Genomic DNA, 23,338 nt, shown 5'->3' with positions numbered 1-23,338 from the left:
GTAACACCATGCTGTGTGTTACATCCGCAGGACTCATTTATTTTGTAACTGGACGTCTGTACCTCTTGACCCCCCTTCACCCATTTCACCCACCCCACCCTACCTCTGACAACCACCAATCTGTTCTCTGTATCTGTGAGTTTGGGGTTTTTTTGGTTTGAGGTTTGGGTTGTTTTTAGATTGCGTATACAGTATTTGTCTTTCTCTGTCTGGTTTATTTTATCAGCATAATGCCCTCAGGATCCATCCATGTTGTCACAAATGGCCAGGTTTCCTGCTTTTTTATGGTTGAATAATATTCATATATTATACATCCCATTTTCTTTATCCTGTCATCCATATCTTAGCTATGGTAAATAAGGCTGTAATGAACATGGGGTACAGATAGCTTTTTGAATTTGTTTTCATTTCCTTCAGTAAAATATCCAGAAGTGAAATTACTAGATTGTATGGAAGTTCTAGTTTTAATTTTTTAGGAACGTCTGTTTCCATAGTGGCTGCATCAATTTACATTGTCACCCAGGTGTACAAGGGTCCCCTTTTATCCCCGTCTTTGTCAACACTTGTTATTTCTTGTCTTTTTTTGATGATGGCTATTCTAACAGGTGCGAGGTGATACCTCATTGTGGGTTTGATTTGCATTTCCCTGATGGTTAGTGATTTGAGCATCTTTTCATGTACCAGGCCATCTGCATATCTTCTTTGGAAAAATGTCTCTTCGGAGGCCTTGCCCGTTTTCTAATTGAAGTGTTTTGTTTCGTTTTATTGCTATTGTATGAGTTCTTTTTGGGTATTGACCCATTATTAGATATATGATTTGCAAATATTTTCTTCCATAGGTTGCCTTTTTATTTTGTTGATGGTTTCCTTTGCTGTGCAGAAGCTTTTTAGTCCCACTTGTTTATTTTTGCTTTCGTTGCCTTTGCTTTTGGTGTCAAATCCAAAAAATCATCACTAAGACCGACGTCAAAGAGCTTATTACTGTCTGTGTTCTTCTAGGAGTTTATGGTTCCATGTCTTACATCCAGGTCTTTAATCCATTTCAAGTTAATTTCTGTGTATGGCGTAAGACAGTGGTCCGAGTTCATTCTTTTGCATGTGGCTGTCTGGTTTTCCCAGCACCATTTATTGAAGAAATTGTCCTTTATCCATTATATAGTCTTGGCTCCTTTGTTGTAAAGTAATTGACTGTATATGTGTGGGCTTATTTCTAAGCCATCTATTCTATTCCACTGATCTGTGTGTCTGTTTTTATGCTAATACCATACTTTTTTCTCATACTGTTTTGATTACTATAGCTTTCTAATACAGTTTGAAATAAGGAAATATGATGCCTCCAGCTTTGTTCCTCTTTCTCAAGATTGCTTTGGCTATTTGGGCTTCTTTGAGGTTCCATACAAATTTTAGGATGGTTTGTTTTTGTCAAAAATGCCATTGGAATTTTGATAGGGATTTCTGTAGATATCTACATTGAATCTGTAGATCGCTTTGGGGGGTAGGGACATTTTAACAGTATTAATTCTTCCAATCCATGAGCCCAGAATATAATTCCATTCATTTGTGTCTTCTTCAGTTTCTTTCATCAGTGTCTTATAGTTCTCAGTGTACATGTTTTTCACCTCCTTGGCTAAATTTATTCCTAGGTATTTTATTCTTTTTGATGCAATCATAAACGTATTGCTTTCTTTCTTTCTGCTAGTTCTTTTTATTAGTGTAAGGAAATGCAGCAAATTATTGTATATTGATTATGTACCCTGCACCTTTACTGAATTCGTGTAGTAGTTCTAACATTTTGATGGCGTCTTAGGGTTTTCCGTATTTTATATCATGTCATCGGCAAACAGTGACAGTTTTACTTTTTCCTTTCTTATTTGGATGCCATTTCTTTCTTATTCTTGCCTATTTGCTCTGGTTAGGGCTTCCAATACTTTGTTGAATAACAGTGGCAAGACCGGGCTTCCTTGTCTTTGTTCCTGATCACACGATTTTTATTCTTCATTTGGTGGATCACGTTGATTGATTTGGGAATGTTGATCCATCCTTGCATCCCTGGAATAAATCTCAGTTGATCATGGTATATGATCCTTTCAATGCATCATTAAATTTAGTTTGCTAATAGTTTGTTATGGATTTTGCATCTCTGTTCATCAGGGATATTGGCCTATAACTTCCTTTTTTTGTGGTGTCTTTGTCTGGTTTTGGTATCAGGGTGATGCTGGCCTTGTAAAATGGTTTCAAGGTGTTCCCTTCTGTTTCTTGGGAGAGTTTGAGAGGGACTGGTATTAATTCTTTAAATGTTTGGTAGAATTCACCAGCAAAGCCTTCTGGTCCTGGACTTTAGGTTGCTGGGAGGTTTTGATTACCGATTCAATCTCCTTATTAGTGATTGGTCTGTTCAGATTTTCTGTTTCTTCATGATTCAGTCTTGGTAGGTTTCATGTTTCTAGGAAATTATCCACTTCTTCCAAGTCGTCCAGTTTTTTTACTTCTAGGTTAATACCCTTGTGGGTAGAAAAGATGCTTGATGTGATTTCAGTCCTCTGAAATTAGACTTGTTTTGTGGCCTAACAAGTGATTTGTCTTGGAGAATGTTCCACGTGCACTTAAGAATGTGTATTCTGTGTTGCTTCTGGATGGAATTTCCCATGTATGTCTGTTAAGTCCATGGTCTAACGTGTTGTTTAAAGCCAGTGTTTCCTCGTTGATTTTCTGTCTGGATGATCTAACCATTGGTGAAAGTGGGTGTTAAAGTCCCCTGCTATTACTGTATTTCCGTCTATCTCTCCCTTTAGGTCTGTTAATATTTGCTTTACAGTTTTAGGTGTCACTTATGTTGGGTACCTAAATATTTACAAATGTTATACCGTCCTGTTGGATTGCCTCTTTATCATTACGTAATGACCTTCTTTGTCTCTTATTACAGTACTTGTTTTAAAGCCTATTTTTTCTGAGTATTTTTCTAAGTATAGCTATCCTAACTCTCTTTTGATTTCCATTTCCTTCCTTTTTAAGGTCAAATGGTATTCCATTGTATGAATGGACTACATTTTACTTATCCATTCTTCCACAGATGGACACTTGGGTTGCTTCCACGTTTTAGCTATTGTGGATAATGCTGCTATGAACATGGGTGTACAGACATCTCAAGACTCTGCTTTCAGTTCTTTTGGGTATATACCCAGAAGTGGAATTACTGGGTCACTTGGTAATTCTGTTTTTATTTTTTTGAGTAATCTTGTACTGTTTTCTGAAGTGGCGGTACCATTTTATATTCCCACCAACGGTTCACATGGGTTCGAATTTCTCCACATCCTCACCAACACTTGTTTTCTGTTTCTTGGTTAGTAGTCATCCTAGTGGGTGTGCGGTGGTGTCTCACTGTGGTCTTGATTTGCATTTCCTTAATGATCAGTCATGCCGGCATCTTTTTGTGTGCTGATTGACCATTTGTACATCTTCTTCGGAGAAATGTCTTTTTAAATTCTTTGCCCATTAGAAATTGGGTTGTTTGTTGTTGTTGTTGAGTTTGGGGAGTTCTCTGTATATTCTGGACATTAATCCCTTATCAGATATATGATTTGCAAATATTTTCTCTCATTCTGTGGGTCGCCTTTTTACTCGATGGATAGTATATTTTGATGCACAAAATATAAAATATTTTCATGAGGGAATTCCCTAGCGGTCCAGTGGTTAGGACTCAGTGCTCTCACTGCTGAGGGCCTGGTTTCAATCCCTAGTCAGGGAACTAAGATCCCACAAAGCCGTGCAGTGCAACCAAAAAGAAAAAAGTTTTTTTCATTTTCGTGAAATCCAATTTGCTTATTTTTTTCTTTTCTTGCCTGTGCCCTTTGGTGTCATAGCCAAGAAAGCATTTTCAAATCCAGTGTTATGAAGCTTTTGTCCCATGTTTTCTTCTCAGAGTTTATGGTTTTAGGTCTCACATTTAGGTTCTTGATCTATTTTGAGTTAATTTTTGTACATGGTGTTAGGTAAGGGTCCACCTTTATTCTTTTTTGCATGTGGCTATCCAGTGTTCCAGCACCATTTCTTGCACAGACTGTTTTTCCCCATTGATTGATCTTTACACCCTTGTCAAAAATCATTTGACCATATATGTGAGGGTTTATTTCTGGGCTCTGTATTCTATTCCATTGGTCTATTTGTCTGTTTTTATGCCAATACCACACTGCTTTGATTACTATAGCTTTGGAGGTCCCTTGTGATTACCTATGAATTTTAGGATGGGTTTTTCTATTTCAGCCAAAAAAGTCTTTGGGATTTTGGTAGGGTTTGCACTGACTTTTTAGATCACTTTGGGTAATGTTGACATTTTAACAATATTAAGTCTTCTAGTCCATGAACATGGGATGTGTTTCCATTTATTTATGTCCTCTTTAATTTCTTTCAGGAATGTTTGTAGTTTTCGTTGTACAAGTCTTTCACCTCCTTGGTTAAGATAATTTCTAAATATTTTATTCTTTTTGATGCTAATGTAAATGGCATTGTTTTTGTAATTTCCTTTTCAAATTGTTCTGTATATATAGAAATGCAACTGATTTTTGTGTGTTAACTTTGAATCCTGCTGCTTTGCTTAGTTTGTCTATTAGTTCTAACAGCTTTTTTGTGGAGTCATTATGAATTTCTACATATAAGATCATATCATTGGCAAATGAGATAATTTTGCTTCTTCCTTTCCAATTTGGATGTCTTTCATTTCTTTTTCTTTCTTTCTTTTTTTTTTTTTTTTTTTGCGGTACGTGGGCCTCTCACTGCTGTGGCCTCTCCTGTTGCGGAGCACAGGCTCCTGACGCGCAGGCTCAGCGGCCATGGCGCACGGGCCCAGCCGCTCTGCGGCATGTGGGATCCTCCCGGACTGGGGCATGAACCCGTGTCCCCTGCATCGGCAGGCGGACTCTCAACCACTGCGCCACCAGGGAAGCCCTTTAATTTCTTTTTCTTGCCTGATTCCTCTGGCTAGAAGTTCCAGTACTGTGTTCAACACAAGTGGTGCAGAGGGCAACTTTGTCTTGTTCCTGATCTTAGAGGAAAAGCCTTCAGTCTTTCACCATTGACTGTTATGTTTGCTGTGGGTTTTTCATATATGGCTTTTATTATGTGGAGTTAGTTTACTTCTATTTCTCTCTTGCTGATTGTTTTTATAGAGTGTTGACTTTTTTCAAATGCTTTTCCTGCACCAGTTGAGATGATCATGTGTTTTTTCCCCTCTTTATTCTATTTAAGTGATGTGTTACATTGATTGATTTTCATGTATTGAACTGTTCTTTCATTCCAGGAATAACTCCTACTTGGTCATGGTATATAATCCTTTTAATATGGTACTAAATTCAGGTTGATAGTGTTTTTTTAAACTTTTTAAAGCCTTTTATTATGGATATTTCAAACATATACAAATATACCCATTACCCAGGTTTAACCATTCACTCTTTTTTTCCATATTCTTTTCCATTATGGTTTATTACAGGATATTGAATATAGTTCCCTGTGCTTTAAAGTAGGACCTGTTGTTTATCCATCCTGTATATAATAGTTTGCATCTGCTAGTCCCAAACTCCCAATCCAACCCTCCCCAGCCCCCTCCCCTTGGCACCCACAAGTCTGTTCTGTATATCTCTGAGTCTGTCTCTATTTAGTTTGATAGTATTTTGTTAAGGACTTTTTTTCCTAAATTATTTATTTATTTATTTTGGCTGTGTTGGGTCTTCGTTGCTGCACACGGGCCCCCTCTAGTTGCAGCAAGCGGAGGCCACTCCTCACTGCAGTGCACGGGCCCCTCACTGTGGTGGCCTCTCCCGTTGCAGAGCTTGGGCTCCAGGTGTGCGGGCTCAGTAGTTGTGGCCTGCGGGCTTCAGCAGCTGTGGCACACGGGCTCAGCTGCTCCGTGGCGCGTGGGATCCTCCCGGACCAGGGCTCGAACCCTTGTCCCCTGCATTGGCAGGTGGACCCCCAACCACTGCACCACCAGGGAAGCCCATTGTTGAGGATTTTTGCACCAATGTTCATAAGGTATATTGGTCTGTGGTTTTCTTATAGTGTCTTTGGTATCAGGTTTATGCTGGTCTTATAGAATGAGTTAGGAAGTGTTCCCTCATCTTCAGTTTTTCAATTTTTTAAAAAAAAGTTTGAGAGGAATTGGTGTCAGTTCTTCTTCTTCTTTTTTTTAAATAAATTTATTTATTTTTGGCTGCGTTGGGTCTTTGTTGCTGCACGCGGGCTTTCTCTAATTGTGGAGAGCGGGAGCTACTCTTTGTTGTGCTGCCCGGGCTGCCCATTACAGTGGCTTCTCTTGTTGCGCAGCACGGGCTCTAAGCACGTGGGCTTCAGTAGTTGTGGCTCGCGGGCTCTAGAGCGCAGGCTCAGTAGTTGTGGTGCATGGGCTTAGTTGCTCCGCGGCATGTGGGATCTTCCTGGACCAGGGCTCGAACCTGTGTCCCCTTCATTGGCAGGCGGATTCTTAACCACTGTGCCACCAGGGAAGTCCCCAGTGTCAGTTCTTCTTTAAATGTTAGGCAGAATTTGCTATTGAAGCCGTGAGGTCCAGTTCTTTTCTTTGTATGGAGAATTTGATTGTGGATTCAATCTCCTTCCTAGTTATAGGTCTATTCAGATCATGTATTTCTTCCTGATTTAGTCTTGGTAGGTTTTGTGTTTCTAGGAATTTGTCTGTTTCATCCAAGTTATCCACTTTGTTGGTGTACGGTTGTTCACAGTACTTTCTTATAATCTTTTTTATGTCTGTAGAATTGGTAATAATATCCCCACTTTCATTTCTTTCTTTTTTTAAGTTTATTTTTTTATATGAAGTATAGTCGATTTACAGTGTTTTATTTGTTTCTGATGTACATCAGAGTGATTCAGTTTTATGTGTGTGTATATGTATTCTTTTTCATATTCTTTTCCATTACGGTTTATCACAGGATATTGAATATAGTTCCCTGTGCTCTACAGCAGGACCTTGTTGTTTATCCATCCTATATGTAATAGTTTGCATCTGCCAATCCCAAACTCCCATGCCATCCCTCCCCCACCCTCCTCCCCCTTGGCAACCACAAGTCTGTTCTCTACGTCTGTGAGTCTGTTTCTGTTTTGTAGATATATTCTTTTGTGTCATATTTTAGATTCCACATGTCAGTGATGTCATATGGTATTTGTCTTTCTCTTTCTGACTTACTTCACTTAGTATGATCATCTCTAGGTCCATCCCACTTTCATTTCTGATTTTAGTATTTTGAATCTTTTTTCTTAGTCCATCTAGTTGAATTTTTGTCAATTTTGTTGATCTTTTTGGACAACCAACATTTGGCTTCGTTTATTTTCTCTATTGTTTTTCTGTTCTCTATTTCACTTATCTCTGCTCTAATCTTTATTTCTTTCTTCTTTCCTCTGGCTTTGGATTTAGTTCTTCTTTTTCTAGTTCTTTACATTGTAAAGTTAGGTTACTGATTTGAGATCTTTTTTTTTTTAATGTCTGCATTTATAGCCATAAATTTCCCCCTTAGCACCGCTTCTGCTGCATCTCATAAGTTTTAGTATGTTGTGTTTTTGTTTTCATTCATCTCTAAGTATTTTCTAATTTCCATCATGATTTCTTCTTAGATCCATTGGTTGTTTAAAGAGTGTTGTTAAATTTCCACAAAATCGTGAATTTTACAGTTTTCTTTGTTATCGATTTCTAACTTCATCCCGTGGTGGTTAGAAAAGATACTTTGTATGATGTCTATCTTTAAAATCTATTGAGACTTAATGTGTGCCCTAAGGTATGGTCTGTCCTGCCAAATGTCCCATGTGCACTTGTGAGAACGCGTGTGCTGCTGTCAGGTGGAGAGTTCTCTGTGTGTCTGTTAGGTCTAGTTGGCTTATTGTGTTAAGTCCTCTGTTTCCTTACTTCTGTCTGGTTCTTCTGTCCATTATTGAGAGTAGAATATTGAAATCTTCAACTGTTACTGTAGAATTGCCTATTTTCCCCTTCAAGTTGTCAGTTTTTGCTTCATGTATCTTGATGGTGTGTCATTAGCTGTGTAAATATTCATAATTGTTATATCTTCTGGCTGTATTGAACCTTTATGAATATATAATGTCTTTCTTTGTTTCTTGTAGCCTTTTTTGATTTAAAGTCTGTTTTGTGTAGCCACTCTTCCTCTAACTTGTTTACTGTTTGCATGGAATATCTTCTTCTATCCTTTTAGTTTCAACCTGTTTGTGACTTTGGATCTCAAGTGAGTCTCCTGGAGAAAGGATACAGTTGGATGATGTGTTTTTCGCCATTCTGGCAATGTCTGTCTTTTGATTGGGAGTTTAATACATTTACATTTACAGTAGTTACTGATAAGGAAGGACTCACTTCTGTCATTGTGCTATTTGTTTTCTATGCCCTGTAGATTTTTTTGTCCCTTATTTCCTGCATTCCTGTCATATTTTATGTTTATTTTTTTAGTGAAATATTTAATTTTTTCTTAATTTCTTTTTGTGTATATTCTATAACTATTTTCTTTGTGGTTACCATGGGAATTACATTTAACATTCTAAAGTTATAGCATTCTAATTTGAATTTATAGCAGCTTAACTTTAATAACTACAAAACCTCTGCTTTTTTATAGCTCCGTCTCCACCTCTTTCAGTTGTTGATGTTGCAGAATGATATCTTTATACATTGTGTGCCCTAAAACATAAACTACTAATTATTTTAAATGCACTATCTCCTAAAGTATGTAAAAAACGAGGTTTGGAGTCACAACCCGGAGTTACAGTAATGCCAGCTTTAACATTAAAGTTTTTTCCTTTAAAAGTATTAGTCTCTTAAATCATGTAGATAACAAAAAGTTACGCACCATCGTCGCAGCAATACCGGCTTGTGTAATAGCCCACGTATTTACCTTTATTGAGATCTTTGTTTCTCCACGTGGCTTTGAGGCACCATCTAGTGTTCCTTCATTTCACCTACAGGACTCCCTGAGCATTTCTTGCAGGTAGTCCTAGTGGTCACGAACTCCCTCAGCTCTTGTTTATCTGGGAATGTCCTCATTTCCCCCTTACTTTTTTTTTTTTTTGGCCGCACTGCATGACTTGTGGGATCTTAGTTCCCCAACCAGGGATTGAACCTAGGCCCTTGGCAGTGAGAGCGCGGAGTCCTAACCTCCGAACTACCAGGGAATTCTCTCCCCGTTACTTTTGAAGGACAGTTTTGCTTGGATAGAGGAGTCTTTGTTAAGAGGTCCCCCCCGCTGCCTTGAGCACTTTGAATATATTGGCTGTCTTTTGCCTCCAACATTTCTGATGAGAAGTCTGCTCGTTATCTATTCAAGGATCCCTTGTATGTGACAGGTTGCTTTTCTTTTGATGCTTTCAAGATTCTTTGTGTTTTGAAAGTCTGGTTATAATATTTCTCAGTTTGGGCTTCTTTGAGTTCATCTTCCTTGTAGTTTGTTGAGCTTCTTGGATGTTTATATTCATGTCTTTCATCAAATTTGTGAAGTTTTCAGTGAGTATTCCTTCACATATTTTCTCTGCATGTTTCTTTCTCTGCCTTTTCTCCCTCTGGGACTCCCATAATGCATATGTTGCTCTGTTTCGTCATGTCCCACAGGTTCTTCAGGCACTGCTCACTTTTATTCAATCTTTTTTCTTTCTCCTCCCCAGCCTCAATAATTTCTATTCTCATATCTTTACGTTTACTGATTCATTCTTCTGCCTGCTCGTATCTGCCTTTGAATCTCTCTAGTGAATTTTTCATTTCAGCTGTACTTTTAGCTCCAGGTTTTTTGTCTGTTTATTTCTTTTTAGCTGACTATCTCTTCGTCGATATTTCTACTTTGTTTACATTAATGCACTGTTTTCTTGACTTTCTCTGCATATTCCTGTTGTTCTTTGAGCATAGTTAAGGCTGTGCTATAAAATCTTTGTCTAGTATATTTGCCATTAAGTCTTTTTCAGGGACACATTCTGTTTAATTATTTTTCCCTTTGGATAGGCCATACGCTCCTGTTTCTTTGTGTGCCTTGTGTTTTTTGTTGAACACTGGGCATTTGAATCTAATAATATGGTGCCTCTGGAAATCAGATTCTGCCCCTTCCGCAGGGTTTGCTATTATTTTGTGATTGTTTTTTTCCCCTGGCTGTTATAGGCTGTGTCTGTGCTGTGGATCAGCCTGAGGAGTGAATTTAATGTCTTCTCAGGTCTTTTCTAAGCCTTCCTCTGGTCATGCGTGGTCACTTTCTAGATTTCCTCGTATATGCAGTTGTTTCTGAATGTCCTAGTCTTTAATGAGTGGCTCCCAAAAGGGGGAAAGCACAAATGAAGGGGGAAGGCTGGTGCTGGCCCTTTAAGTCTTTGGGAGGTCTTGAGATGCAGGGGGAGGGGCTGCAGCGAAGGCTGCCTCCCCCTTTTTCTGCGCGTCTGTGGTCAGAAGCAGCAATCAGAGCACAGATCCCGGACATTTGAGGGACAGGGTCCTTCTTCACCCTGGCTCCTGCGAACTGAGTGCCAGCTGCACCTAGGACACATGCCCAGCGGCCTGCTGTGCTCAGAGCTGAGACTGAGCGGAATTAACTGCAATTTATGTCCACGTTCTCCCCTGGAAGTTGTAAGACTTCAACAGGCTCTGGAGTTCAGCAGTTGTTACGTCAGTCAGATTCTGCCAGTACCGTCGTTTTCCAGGTGGGGGGAGAGGTTTCTGGTGCTTCCTGCCCAGCCATCTTTCCAGAATCTTCTCCGGGATGGGCACTCCATCCAGGCCCAGAGGTGGACAGCCGTGAGCCAGTCTCACCTGGCCCCCGACCCTGGTCCGCGGCATCCTGCCACTTTGCAGAGGTGGCTCGTGGCTGCGCGGCTCTGCCCACGGACCCAGAGGCCTGTGAAGGCCAAGCCTTCAGTTGGCCGACCACCCCGGACTCCAGTGCGGGTGCCCCCTTACCCCATCCCATGCGTGTGCAGGAGCACCTTGTCCTGTGCCGTCGCCCGGGCTGTTTGCTCGTGTGTCTGCATTCTGTGGGGAGGACGGATGGTGAGCAAGCGGTCCCATGCAGAGACGGGACGGGCAGAGGGTGGCTAGTGCAGTGGTGAGCACTGCTGGCTGCCCATCAAGAGCGGGCAGGGAGGATGATGGGCCGCCTGGGGCCTGCATTGTGAAGAGGAGCTGGACCTGCAGGAATCTGGAGGAGGAGCGTTCTGGACTCTCGGAGCAGCTGCCCAGATGCCTGGGTCCAGGCCTGGCCTCTCTAGGGAGCTGGAGGCGGGGGGGTTGACTGCAGGGAGGCTCTGGGACAACAGGGGAAGCGTGGGGTCACCTTGTGCAAGGGTCACCTCATCTAATGACGGGTTTGGGGTGGGTTTGGTGGGGAGCAGCCTGATCCACATTTTGGGGTCCCGGGGAGGACAGGTGGAGGACAGGTGTGGGCACTGGGCACTCCCTGCTGGAGCCGCACCAGCAGAGGAGATGGTGAGGGACCCCCGGGGAGGGTGGAGACCCCCGTGAAGACAGCTGTTAACAATGGGAGGGGACGCCTGCGTGCGAAGGGGTCAGAGAAGAGAGCAAACTGGACTGAGCCCTGGCGGGGCAGCTCAGGGGTTGCTGGCTGACGGGGCGGGATGGTGGGAGCCGGCGGCAGTGCCTGGAGTCACCCTGTGAAAGGAGCCGAGACCTCCGTGGACACAGGTGGGACCGGGAGCACAGGAGGCGGCGGGGGCGCCGCCTCTGTCCCCGGCGTGAGGTGGAGGGGTGGGCGGGGAGGAGAGCGTGAAGCAGCGGCTCTGATGCGGGAAGCCCCGGGAAGGGGGGCCCTGGCCACATGCCCTTGGATGTCCCCGTGATGCATGGTCCTGGGTCAACCTGCGCACCTGTACGTGGCTGGGCCCTTCCCTGTGCGTGGGGCGCCCCCGGGCGAGACCTTGGTGGGTGAGAGGCGGCCCGCGTTGTGCAGCAGAGGGAGGGCGGTGGAGACTCGGGGTCTGTGCTCTTGAGGTGCAGGGCAGGCGGGTCGGAACAGGGCCCCTGAGTGGGAGCGGCGGCCTCTGTGGTGACAGGGTGAGGGTGTGGCCCTGGGTGCGGCTGGGGTCTGGGTGGGGGTCACTGGGAGGAGGGTGTTACTGGGATGTGACGAGGGGACAGGTGGGTAAGCACGGGCACCAGGGTCATCTGGGGTCCCCCGGGGGTCATGGCTCCTCTGGAAGCGGGTGGGCCCGCCAGCTGCTGTGGCCCCGGGCCGGCCAGAAGCCGAGAGGCCGGTGTGTCCAGAGCAGGAGGCATGAGCTCAGAGGGGCCCTGACCGGGGGCGCAGGCGGGGCCTCAGGGCGGGACGGAGGGCCCGAGGTGCGGAAGCGAGATGGAAGCAGGTAGGCTGTTAGGATGCTCACGAATCCTCCAGACTGGAGGTGACGGTGGTGTGGTGGGAAATGATCGAGTCCCGGATGCATTGTGGAGTCTGGGGAGCAGGGCTTGTTGGCAAACGGGGCGGGGGGGGCAAGGGCGCCCCGGCTTTGGGCCGAGGCTGAAGGAAGGGTGAGGCGCCGTCGCCGGCTGGGGCCGGCCTGGGGAGGTGGGCTGGGGACCAGGGGCTGGTTTAGAGGCCGCGACAGACCTGGAGTGGAGGCGCGAGCCCGGCGCCCGGACGGCCCTGGGGGAAGGAGGGCAGAGGTAGAGACCAGGCAGAAAATAGCCGGAGGGGTGTCACTGTTTGGGTGTAACTGTTTCCTTTTCTCTTTTTCTTGATTGAGGTGAAATTCACATAGCATAAAATTGGCCATTAAAAGTGAACAATTCAGTGGCATTTAGAACATCCCCAGGTTGTGTGACCACCGCCTCCGTCTAGCTCAAAGTACAGTTTTCACAGCCAAGAGACCAGATGAGATGCCGGGAGGGTGCCTGGCGGGGAGGGGTACGCACGCGGCCTGGAAGGCAGGAGGACCCCTGGGAGGCAGGCGGCCTGGCCAGAGGCTGCCTGGTCCAGGAAGGATGGGGTCAGTGCCACGGAGGCCAGAGGGGTCTGCGATGGGGGTGGTGGAGCGGTGGGGTTGAGAGGGATGGGGGCGTCTGGAAGGTTCCTCGGGGCCAAGAGAGGGACTTTGGCAGTGTGCGTGGTGCTGGCCGGAGTGATGGAAGAGCTGGGGAAGGACGGTGCGGGAGAGAAGAGGGAACTAGGCCAGGCAGGTGGGGAGGGCTCAGGAGGGGAGGCTGAGCGAGGCTGGGCCCCGTGCTTGCCTCTCAGTGGACTGGGCACTGGGGCCGGGAGAGAGGAGGTGTGAACCACAGGTATTCACTGAGCGCCTGCTGTATACAGGGCGCCGGCTTTGGCGATGGGAACCACCAGGCACAGAAGCCAATTGCCTGCCCTCCCGGAGCTTCGATTCCAGCGGGAGACAGGATAAACACAGCCCAGGCTGCACTGTGTGTTGGGAAGCGCCAACAGTGGAAACGGGGTGTGGGACCCGGATTGAGGCGAAGGGCGGGCGCTGTACGTGTGGGGAGGGCCCGGCCCCAGCAGATGAGTAACTGTGATGGGCGGTGGGCACAGGCTGTGGGCCCCTAGGCGGCCACTGGGCCTTCTGCCCAGAGCCAGTTGCCTGGCTGTGCCCACCAGGACTCGGCCCTCCTCTGCCTTGCGGGGGCCGAGGTCCCTGGAGCCGGGCCACAGGGTTCGGCCAGACCCACCGTGCCACTGACAGGTCCCGCTGCACACCCTCCTCCCCCTGCTGGGCCTTGGCCGAGGGACACACCTGCTCTTGCTGGCTCAGCCCCAGGACGTGTCTCACCTGGCCTCGGTCGGGCTCCTGGAGACGGAAGTAGTCAGGGGGCTGAGTCACTGAGAGTGCCCTAGGAGAAAGCCGGGCAGAGCCGGGGCAGAGGGAGGGCAGAAGACGGGAGAGGAGCCGGGCGGAAGCTGGCGGCCTGGAGCAGCCTGCTGGGCGGCAGGTCCCGTCACCCTGATTCAGAGAGGGTGCGGCAGGAGCCTGGAGAAGCACAGAGCAGCCCCGGCACTTGAGGGGCCGGGGCAGGAGTGCACGTGGAGACTCAGGCCTGGCCCCTCTCCCGCCCCCTCTTATTGCAGGGCCCTGTGCGCTCCACCCACACCAGCCCATGCCCTTGGCCACCCCGTGGCCCGGGCCATTGGGCAAGGAATCCCTGAGTCCTGGGTGCTCAGAAGTAGACAGAGGGGCAGGGCAGGCTCTGGACGGCTCGGCGGCCCCTTGCCCTGCAGGGACGGGGTGCAGCCAGAGTGGAGCCCGGACCAGGGGTGGGGCCCTCCTGCCCGGGACTAAGGGGGTCCTGGTGCTGGGGTACCCCTACCAGCTCTCCTCCCGCCATGGGCCCCCTTCCACCCCCGGGGCTCTGAGCTCAGGAATGTGGGGCTTTCGCATGTACACGGACACCCCAGCCCTCTGCCTGTCTCCTGGCCCTGTTGGGGAAGGGGGGCTTGTGCAGATGGGGTGGACCTGGCTGTGCCCCAGCGGCTTGGGAGGGAAGCCTGCGGGAACAGCCTGTCCACTAGGAAAGCTGAAGGTCACCCAGCCCCTCCCTTGGGGACCTCCTGCCAACCATGATCCAGCCGCTCATTGCCCCCGCTGCACGCGTGCACATGCGCCCACCCCGGAGGTCCTTGGCCTCAGGGTCGGCATCCCCAGTGGACAGGCCGGGGCGGCCCTCCTGCCTGAGATTGTGCTGAGAGCCTTTTGTGGGAAGGAGGGAGGGGCTGGCGTCAAGTGAATTACTGATCAGCTGAAGTGCAGGCACAGCGCAGGGAGAGTTAATCCATCAATCGACCAGATGGACACACAGGAGACTGTCCTGGAGCTGCCTGCAGGGCCACGGTGAGGGGCCCGCACACCCCACGGGTCTCCATGTACTGCTTTGGGGGCTTTGGGGGGCGGTCACTCTGCCGGACCCCAGGGACCTTAAACTGTTTCTCAGAGTTACCCCCAGAACTCGCCTCCCAGGGTCTGAATACTTCCTTAAAGTAGGGGCTCTTGATTGGAAAGCCCTCCCGGGGCCCAAAGGCCTGGCGCCCAGGGGTGCCGTTCCTGGCATGTGCTGCTTGACCGGCCCTCCGGGACGGTGAGTCCTGAGAGCAGCAGGTGGTCTGTGGGCTGGGCCGGCAGGCCCTGGACTGGTGCCCTTCTCACTGCCTTTAGGATTTTTGCAGCAATTTGCAGGGGCAGAGGACAGACAAGGGTGACCCGTGCGTCGGGGGCACTGGAGGCCCACTGTGCGCCGGGCAGGCGGGGAGCAGCCGGTGCCTCCCCCGAGCAGAGGCAGGCCTCTCCTCTCCCGCTGGCCTTGCCATGGAGCCGCGCGTGACGGCAGGGTTGGGGGGACTCCCCCAGGCCCGGACTCTGGGCTTCCCGAACTGCGGTGCGCAGGCTGGGCTTGGGGTCAGGACGCCTCCTGCTTCAAACCTGTTTCAAACCATCTTCTCGCCTTTCCCCGCCAGCCCCTGGGGGAGCCCCAGGAGGGGGCAGCGGGGTAGTCACCTCCCGAGATGATGGACAGGCTTCCTCACCAGCCTGGGTGCTGGGCTGGGGCTCCCATGGGCGCCGGCCACCCATACACATCCTCGCGCCCACCTTCTTTGAACCAGGAAGGTGGTTCTGGGGTGGAGGGTGGGAGACATGTGCCTGCCCTCTGATCCCAGCTTTGCCGCTGTGTGACCTCAGACACCATCCGACCCTCTCTGGGCTTTTTTGCCTTATTGTGTAGAACTGGACTAACAGCAGGACACAGCCTCAGAGGGAGTGGAGAGGAGCGGCAAGGTAACATGGTCGGTCATTGCGCCGTGAGTGTGATGAGGCCGTAGAGCTGTTACAGCGGCTGAAGGGACCAGCAGGAGGCCGGGCGGCAGGCGCTGAGTCCCGAGGACACCGTTGCAGGTGTGAGGATCTGCAGGACGCCCAGGACAGACCAGGCCTCTGAATCGGCCCATGTGGCCCCCGGGTGCCAGCTGGACGTCACTCTGGGGGACGCACCCCTCGAGAGGAAGCAGGTGCCTGCCCCCTTCAGGGCAGGACGCAGGGGGCGGAAGCCCTGACTTATGCTGCTTCTCCTGTCTGTTGGGACAGGTCCGGGGTTGTAGACACATCTTTCTTAAATTCACTTTTATTGAGGTGTGACTTACAGAGGATAAAACGCACCCCTTTGGAATATGGGAGAAGTATCCGCCATCACCCCACAAGCCCCCGCGGGTCCTGCGCAGTCAGCCCTGCTTCCCTGATGACGTAAGATGGGGAGCATCCTCCTTGTGCTTATTTGCCGTCTTCCATCACGTGTTTGTTAAAATCTTTTGCCTGTTTGTGTAATTGGGTTGTTTTATTACTGAGTTTGAATAGTTCTTTTTTTTTTTTTTTTTTTTTTGCGGTTCGCGGGCCTCTCACTGTTGTGGCCTCTCCCGTTGCAGAGCACGGGCTCCGGACGCGCAGGCTCAGCGGCCACGGCTCACGGGCCCAGCCGCTCCGCGACGTGTGGGATCTTCCCGGACCGGGGCACGAACCCGTGTCCCCTGCATCGGCGGGCGGACTCTCAACCACTGCGCCACCAGGGAAGCCCTGAATAGTTCTTTATATGCTTTGGACACAAACCTTTTATCAGATATATGATTTGCAAAATTTCTCCCAGTGTGACTTGCCTTTTCATTCCCTTGACTAGTGCCTTTCAAAGAGCAGATTTTTAAAAAATTCTGATAAAGCAATGTCTCTTTCTTTAAAAAATGGGTTCTGCTTTTAGTGTTATAGCTAAAAAGTCTTTGCCTAACCCAAGGTCACAAATATTTTTCTCCTATTTTCCTTTGGAAGCTTTATGGTTTCAGGTTTTACATTTGGTGCTCTGATGCATTTTGAATTACTTTTTGTATATGGCGGGAGGTTTGGATTGAAGTCTAATATTTGCAGATGATACCTGTTTCGGCTCCATTTGTTGAAAGATTATTCTTTCTCCACTGAACTGCCCGTACACCTTTGTCAGTAATTGGTTGTCCACACATGTGTGGCCTATTTCTGGACCCTCTATTCTGTTCCGTTGATCTGTTTGTTTTTTTTTGCTGATACCAACACCATCTTGATAACTGTGGCTTTGCAATAAATTCTAAAATAAATTCTAAAACCTTCATCTTTGTTCTTTTTCGAAGTTGTTTTGGCTCTTCTAGGTCCGCTGCATTTACCTACGGATTTTAGAATCAGCTTGTTAATTTCTGCTCTAAAAATCCTGCTGGAATTCTGATTGGGATTGCATTGAATCTGTGGATTAATTTGAGAGAGTTTACATCGTAACAATATAGAGTGTTCCAACCCATGAAAATAGCATCTCTCACCACATATTTGGGTCTTTAATTTTTTCAGCAATATTTTGTAGTTTTCAGCGTACTGTTTTGCATATCTGGTCATATTTACTCCTAAGTATTTAGTATTTTTTATGCTATTATAAATGGTATTCAAAATTTTTAAATTGTGGTAAAATACATGTAACATAAAATTTGCCATTTTACTCTTTTAAGGGTATAGTTCAGTGGTGTTCAGAACATTCACATTGCTGTGCAACCGTCTCCAGAATGTAATTGTAATTTTAAATGTCCAGTTTCTGACTGCTTGTTGCTGGTTTATAGAAATACGACTGACTTTTGTATATTTATCTTGTATCCTGCAACCCCGTGGGTTAGTTCTGGTAGTGTTTGTGTAGACTCCAGCAGATCTTCTATATGGATCAACATGTTGTCTCTGCATAGACCCATTTTACTTCTTCCTTTCCAACCTGGATGCTTTTTATTTATTTTTATTGCCTCACTGCACTGACCAGAACCTCTAGTGTAGTGAGTGTAGTGTTTATGTTGTTTTAAATTTTTTAATAGCTTTATTGAGATGTAATTTATATACCATACAATTCACCCATTTGAAGTGAGCAATTCAGTGGTTTTTAGTGTACTCACAGGGTTGGGCTACTGTCACCACAGTCGATTTAAAAGCATTTTCATTATTCCAAAAAGACATGCTATCTCTCCCCATTCTTCACATCCCCCCAACCCTAGACATCCACCGTTCCCTCCGGGGTAATGTTGGATAGACGTGAATAGAGCAGATATTCCTGTCTGGTTCCCCGTCTTAGCGGGGAAGCACTCAGCCTTTCTCCATCGAGTATGATGTCAGCTGTATTTCACAGATGCCCTTTATCTAGTTAGGGAAGTTCCCCTCTATTCCTGGTTTTCTGAGGAGTTTTATCAGGGTGTTACATTTCGTCAAGTGCTTTTTCTGCATCTGTGGAGACGATCGTATGGCTTTTCTTTCTTAATCTGCAAATACGGTGAATCACACCGACTGATTTTCAGATTTTATGCCAGCCTTGCATTCTTGGTATGAACCCCTGTCGGTTGCAGTCTTTGTACTTTTTACATATTGTCGGATGTGCGAATTTTTATGGACATATTTTCATTTCTCTTGGGTAAATACTGAGGAGTAGAATTGCGGGGTGATAGGAGAGATACATGTTTAATTATGTAAGCAACTGCGAACCGTTTTCCAAGGTGGGTTGAACCAATTTATGCTCCTGCCGGCAGTGTCTGAGAACCCTGCTCTGCGCTCTCACCCGTACCGGGTGGTACCAGCCTCGTAAATTTTACCCTTTCTAGTGAATGTGTGACAGTGTCTTATCACCATAGCTTTTTATTCTTTTTTTTTTTTTTTTGCGGTACGCGGGCCTCTCACTGTTGGGGTCTCTCCCGTTGTGGAGCACAGGCTCCGGACGCGCAGGCCCAGCGGCCACGGCTCACGGGCCCAGCCGCTCTGCGGCACGCGGGATCCTCCTGGACCGGGGCATGAACCCGTGTCCCCTGCATCGGCAGGCGGGCTCTCAACCACTGCGCCACCAGGGAAGCCCCCCACCATAGCTTTTTAAAAAGGCACCAACTTCCTGCTCTTTAAGTGACGGCTTTCTGTTGCCCCTGCCCCCAACACTTGCTTTCGCCGTGTCTTGTCTTCTTCCTGTTATATGAAAGGCTAGGGTCTCCGTTCCTTGATTTTAAACTTCTGTGAAGAGCCCTCTGTGGAAGGAGGCCGCCCAGGTTGTATCTGTGGGCACACACCTGTGCACACCCTCACACACACAGTGGGCGGGCGGGCGGGGATCAGGGGGTCCCGGTGCCGGTCGCATGACACTGGGCAAGTGTGTCGCTTCTCCTTGAACTTCGGTATCTGTGATCAGAGATGGACTGTGTGGGCAGTGGCCTCGAGGCATCAGTTCTAATCACCTGCTTCCTTAGGCTGCTCTCTGCGTCACACCTATTTTTCTCTCTAGAGCAGAGCTTGGCAGATGTAAAGGGCCAGATAGGGACTGTTTTAGGCTTTGTGGACCACACGTTCTCTGTGACAACCACTCAGCTCTGTCCCTGCGCCACAGAAGCAACCATGAGCAGCATGTAAATGATGGGCGTGGCTGAGCGCCCATGGTTTGTAAAACTTTACGAGACCAGGCCCGAGGGCCGCCGTTTGCCAATCCAGTCCCTGCTAAAGTGTCCTGTAAACAGGGCTTCCGAGATAGGGGACAGACAGTCTCCTGCTGGAGCCTGTGTGAGAGGATGGGGGCGCGTGGGCACCGGTCCTGGCCCCGCGGCAGGGCTGGATCTTCTGGTGGCCCTTGTTCAGCCAATCTCAGAATTTTCACTTCAGTAGACAAAGGCTGTGAGGGGGCCCGGAGCCAAGGTCCACGCTCAGAGCAGAACCCAGCAGCATCACCGAGCTGTGCACAGGGGGTCTCCCCTGCACCAGGGCCCTCCCGGGGGCTCGTTTCACCCATCACCCTAGCAAGTGGCTGCCATCGTCCCAGCACACAGAGGAGGAGGGTGAAGCCCGGAGCGGTGCCACCTGCCCCGGGCCCTGGGAGGACGGAGCACGGTGGGTGAGGGTGGGACCGCCCTCCGGGACCTCACTTCAGTCTTTCTCCGCAACCCCTGGGACACTGCCGCTCCCTGCAGCGCGTTCTTCCCCGGAAGCCGCGGTGCCTGCCCAGCGCGCCCTCACCCCGCTGGCACACGTCTGTTGATGCGGATCCCGGGCGCTGGGACTTAGGGCCTCAGGATGCCATAGAGGACGGGCAGATAGACTCCCTGCTAAACAGACAGCCCCACGTCTCTGGGACCTGACTTGTCCTCACAGCAGTCCCCTTGGCGGTGTCCGTCCCCCTCTCTCCGGGCCTCTGTCCTCCAGGCAGTGACTCAGGGGTCCAGCTCTTCCCCCTGCCCCGGCCCCCGAGTCCCCCGTCAGCCCAGGATGGGCCCGGAGCACGGCGTGCGGGGTGTGTGGCTGTCGGCCGGGCCTGGGGGCACGTGGGTCCCCCTGCTCACACTTCACTGGCCAGACTCGGGTCCCGTGGCCACGCTGAGCTGCAGGCGAGGCCGGGAAGTGTCGGCGCCGTGACCCCACGGAGGGGCAGACGCTGGCGAGCCGGCAGGTGCTGGGGGCCGGGCCAGGGTGGGCCGAGCTGGAGCAGCCCCTGGAACCCCCAGGACAAGCGGTGCGGCTGGCCCAGCCGGGCTGTGGTGGCCGCCGGGCAGGGAACCTCTGTGCCCAGAACTGTGCTGTCAGTGGCCTCGGGACGCACAGCCCGGAATGGCGGAGGGGGGGCACCCGGCGTTTGGCAGGCGGGTATAACAGGGCCGCGGGGCTCAGTCGGGAGTCCTCCAGGGTCCCGGTGAGCGGCCAGGTGCCAGGAGCTTGGGCAAGGGTGCCACAGCCCCTCCCCCTGCCCCGGTTCAGTTTTCTAGCGGTCCTGTCCCCATCCCCATTGCAAATGGGTTCCTGCACCACGGGACATGCAGCGGCCACCCCGCTCGGGCCCCGGGTGCCTGTCTTCTCCGTTCACTTGCTCTCGGACCTGCTAGCTTTCCGTCCGGATTTCCTCACTTCCGCAGAGGGGGCACCGCTGCTGGACCCGGCGGCGGGTGGGGGAACGTGGCTGGGCTGGGGCCTGGCAGGGGGACCCCGGGTGGGTGCTCTCCTGGGTCCTCTTTGCAGCAGCCAAGTGGTTTCTTGAAAGTGACACCCGTGGGGAAGCACGTCCTGAAGATACAGGGCTGATGTGGCACGTCGGTTCCTGCAGATGCACGTTTTCCGCCGCCCCACGAGCTAGTGGAAACTGGTCACGAGTGGGGGTCTTCTGTCCAGGAGCCCTTGGGCTGGAGGTCTTCTGGGGCTCCCTGGCCCCCAGTGTTTCCTTCCGCCCCCTCCCCAGAGGCTCAGAGCTGGGGCATGCGGCCTCCTCCCTACCCAAGCCCCCCGTGCCCACCCACCAGGGTCCTCACACACCCGTGCACCCCAGTACATCGGGGGCCCGACTTGTGGCCGCTGCCAAGCCCTTGCCACCAGACTACCTCCCCGGGTCACATTCAGGGCAGTGGGGTGGTGGCCTCTCCCTGGCATCCCCCCAGTGGTCACCCTGGGGCAGTGGGAGGGAGCTTGCAGGCCCCCCACCCATGTACGTTCCGGGGGCCGAGACAGCCCGTGGTGAACAGGGACCTAAGTGCCAGGACGGGCCGATGCCGGGGAGAGAGAGGTGTCGCGAGGGGTGCATGGGGCCCGGCCGTGGTCAGGGAGGCCCGGGGGGGACGTATGAGCTGGGGCGGGGGTGCCGGGGCAGAGGAGAGGTCCCCAAGGCTCCACCCAGAGAGCTGACGTGACGAGCGTCTGTGTGCCCAGCGGGCAGAGGCTTGGCCGGGGGGACGCAGGGCAGCAGGGCGCGAGGCTGGGAGTCAGGAGGATGGAGGGGCCCCTCCGCTCACAGCCCTTCTGAGCTGGGGTGAGGCCCGAGGCCCCCGGGTCTCTGGGCTGCCCCGACCCGTGCTGGCCCTGGTTGGGAGCCACCGCTGTCAGCCAGCCCCATGCAGGGGGGAGGCAGGGCAGGGGCCCCCGGAGGCCTCGGAGCGCCTGCCTCTGTGTCCCCGGGCAGGGCAGCCCCTCCCCCGCCGCCCAGCTGCGGCCCAGCCCCCGACCCTGAGAGCGGCCAGCATCCCTCACGGGAGGCCGGGCTCGCCGGTGCCCGCGGCGCCCCGCGGAGCGTCTGCCGAGAGGCTGGGGCAGGGGCCTCGGGATGACACGGCCTTTTGACTCCCGAAGCTCCTCTGTTCCACGTGCCACCTAGACGGTGTGTCACGGGCCGGAGACCTACCTCCCTGGCTTCCGGTTTCTTCCACGAGACCCTAGAGCGGTCACACCCCGTGCGGCCTTGGGACTGGATGGCTGTGAGCTGGGCCGTGAGTGCCAGAACGGGGCTTTTCCTTCCCCCGAGCTCGCCTGCCCATCCCGCCAGCCGCCTGGGCCCCTGTGTCTGCGAGCTGACCCTTCATTCCCTACAGGCAGGGAGGTGTGTCTGGGGCCCAGGGCCCCGGGCTGGAGGGGTCTTGACCCAGGAACCAGAGGCGCCTGCCACCCCTACGGATCCCCCCCCCCCCCACGCACGCACGCTGTGTGGGCCTGTGGCTGCTGTTTGGTCTCTGAGGAGGGCTCTGACCCTCTGGCACCAGGGTGGGTTCTTGGGGGTCCCTAAAGGGAGGTGCAGGGCTGTGTCCTCAGTGGGGTGGGGGCCTGGGCCGGCCCCCCGTGGGCACAGCCACCTCCCAGCCTTGTCTTTCTTTTATTTATTTTTGGCTGAGTCCGGCCTTCGTTGCGGCGCACGGGCTCTTCGTTGTGGTGCGCCGGCTCCTCTCTAGGTGCGGCATGCGGGTTTTCTCTTCTCTAGTTGTGGCGCACAGGCTCCAGGGCGCGTGGGCTCTGTGGTTGCGGCACGTGCGATCTTAGTTCCCTGACCAGGGATCGACCCCACGTCCCCTGCATTGTAAGGCAGATTCTTTACCACTGGACCACCAGGGAAGTCCCCCAGCCTTGTCTTATCACAGAAGAAAGTGTCCTCCTGACCTAGGGCTGGGGCATCCACGTGCTGATCCCAGCGACCCCCGGGTCTGTGGGCTCCCGGGCCCCTCGGGTGGCAGTGACCGCAGGGTGGGCTCAGTGCTGTGCTCTCACGCGGGCGTGGGGGGTGTTTGCTAGTTTAGGGGCTGGGTGCAGACCAGCCCCCCAGGGGCTCTCAGGGAAGCCTGCTCAAGCTGGTGGCCCTCGGCTGGGAGCCACTGGGCATCTTGATTTAGACCAGTCTGATACAGAAGCTTCCCTGAGAGACGGGAAGCCTTCACTGGACAACCTGTCCTCTCCAGAGAAAGCCTCCTCTGTAGGACTCCTTTCCGCGGCCCAGCCCCCCACGCGGTTACCACGTGGATGCACAGATGGGGAGGAACTGGGGGCTCGGGCGCCAGCACCCACTTACCCTCCGCCCAACTGAACAAGCATCACGTCCCTCACTGTCTAC

General features: G+C 50.9%; 1 protein-coding gene across 3 annotated transcripts in view; it reads left to right on the top strand.

Moving 5' to 3' along the window:
* Positions 1-23,338, top strand: part of ADAP1 (ArfGAP with dual PH domains 1) — a 78,483-nt gene that overhangs the window by 16,111 nt on the left and 39,034 nt on the right. The window lies entirely within an intron of this gene.

The sequence above is a fragment of the Tursiops truncatus genome, chromosome 15 (genome assembly GCF_011762595.2).
Source record: "Tursiops truncatus isolate mTurTru1 chromosome 15, mTurTru1.mat.Y, whole genome shotgun sequence".
Taxonomy (NCBI): domain Eukaryota; kingdom Metazoa; phylum Chordata; class Mammalia; order Artiodactyla; family Delphinidae; genus Tursiops; species Tursiops truncatus.
The sequence above is the reverse complement of the archived record's forward strand: the minus strand, read 5'-3'. Positions and strand labels throughout refer to the sequence as shown.